The sequence below is a fragment of the Penaeus vannamei genome, chromosome 20 (genome assembly GCF_042767895.1).
Source record: "Penaeus vannamei isolate JL-2024 chromosome 20, ASM4276789v1, whole genome shotgun sequence".
Classification (NCBI taxonomy): Eukaryota; Metazoa; Arthropoda; class Malacostraca; order Decapoda; family Penaeidae; genus Penaeus; species Penaeus vannamei.
The window spans coordinates 17,504,619-17,506,958 of NC_091568.1; positions in this window are offsets into that span (position 1 = coordinate 17,504,619).

Consider the following 2,340-nt stretch of genomic DNA (forward strand, 5'->3'; position numbering starts at 1 on the left):
CTGAGCATTTTTAGTTATGATTTATCGAGACATTTTTATTACCCTTTTATCATCAGCTTTTATTCATTTTAGTTTTTAAACATTCAGTAAAGTTTTAGTCTCGTATTTACTTAGTTTTCATTTTAAGTTGTAGGGGAAGCATTTTTATGTACAGTGTTTATTCGTTCTTTTTATTTATTGTATTTCTTTTTCTTGTGATTTCTATTTTATACTTTTAGTTTTAGTTTTGTTCATTTTTATGCGCCTTTTTAGCTTATTTATTGCAAGACTATATTTTGTAAAAGTGTTTGGCCTCTGATGTCACTGGGGCATTGAAAAAAGAAACAATAAACAGTAGGAGTCGAGACGTCAACGAGTGTGCTTCGCTATCCTCCGAAACTGAATCACCGGCAGTGTCGCCATATTTGTTGAACCGAACACAGAGACGATCACGGAAGATAATAAGTTAAGTACTGAGATCCTGATATTCTTTGCATAGGAGCTGGACGTGATCCTAAGAACATTTTTATAGAATGATTTGAACATCCTTTTATTTATTTATTTATTTATTTATTTTTAAATGAACTTGGCTGGTTTGTTTTTCTCTGTTTTATTTGTAACTTTTAACTTTTTAAAGTAGGAAGTCTGAGTGATCTTTTAGTTTTAGTTTTCCTATTTCGGTGTCACCAGACTCGGGTTTTATACTGTCGTATTTTTTTTTCTTTTAGGTTTTAGGGGTTTCAAGCCTTCAGCTCTGACGCCAGACTTGCTGGTTTTGTCTTTGTTTTATGGTAAGGCCTTCAGCCAGGCTCTCCACTCTGGAAGTCTTTTTCTTTTAGAGTTTGCATACGACAGTCAGTAATTTTAGGTGCCTTTAGCACATTCTTTCACTTTTGTATTTTTCTTAGATTACTTTTTAGTATGTATTTTACCATATGGTTAGGCTTGAACGTCAGAAAGTGGTATTCACACTGGAACACCCCTATTAATGATTCAGTCTCCCCCTCACGCTACCACTTAAGGGGATTGAATTGACAGGGGTTAACCAGGTCTATTTGTGCCTGTATCCCCCGCCAGCATCAAGGGAGGGCAGAATTCTAAAAGTGACTTGATGAACTGGGACGGGACCCTGGGTTAGACGGATCACACTACAAGTGTTTTATTTAATGTTTCTAACCACATTTAGTGTTTTACATTTGGTAAAGGATATTTTTATTATTTTGTTAAATTCAATATGACCTATGTGCCGAAGTACTAATTTAGCATAAGCTTACTTAATGTTAACGAGTGTACAATTTTCAAATTGTGTTAAACCACCGCAATGTTTGTGATTATGCGCGGTTTGTGGTGCAGTGATTAAAATCATGTTCAGCAGCAATGATTGGAAATGTGATCATAGTAATAGTGCTTGTCCTTAATGTAGTTTTCATGCATGTAATCGTCTTCAAAACTACCAAGTAAGCGCGCATGTAGCCAGTGGTAGTCCTTGTATTAATGTTAGTTGTTTATGTTCAAAGTACGTGCACATGTGATTATCGAGTGCAGAATGACGACTACACAGAGGCCACATGACTTCTTCCAGCAGTTAGAGGGGATCGCATACCAGGGAGCACGGGATTACCCTGATGTTATTGGCAGCCCCTTTAAAGAGGCTCTTTCTGCAAGGACTTCCGCTCTGGCTCCGCGAGTACCTTGCCATTAATGATGAGCTGACCCTGGATCGACCAGTGGAAACCTTGCAGCGGAATACCAGCATAGGTGTTGCAAGGTCGATGCCACTGGCCGCTCACCATCCCCCTCGACCCCTTCGTGCTGTAGAAGAACCGGCCGAACGTTGTAGAACTTGTTGGTGCTCATGCCATCGAACCTCCTCTTGACAACACTGAGTGTCGTTATCGCCCGCGTCATCTTCCCTGTTTTCAGTATCAACAGGAAGGACACCTGGTGAAGGATTGCCCCTTTCCGCCACCCTCTGACGGAAGCGCCCCTGTCGCCAGAGGAACCAGGAGGTGGGGCTAGCACTTGCAACAACATCCAAGGTCCAGTGACACGGGAGCCTTCGCCCGCAACTCCCTCAGCCCTCACCTGCAGCCCCCGCCTAGGACGACCGACGGTGAGGCTGAATGCTTAACGCCTTCATCGACACGGGCTCGGAGGCAACTCTTTTGAAACATAGTTCGCAGACATTAATCGCCCCTTCACGTACTTCTGAACCTCGGACGCGACTTCAAGGTGCCCCAGGAGGTCAGGTTAATGAAGTGGAGAAATGACTCCCATGGGCAGGTGCTTGATTCTGCAGGTTGGTGTCAGGTTCTTCCAGCCGTGACGAGGTGGTGAATTCGCAGGAGTTGGCTCAGAGGT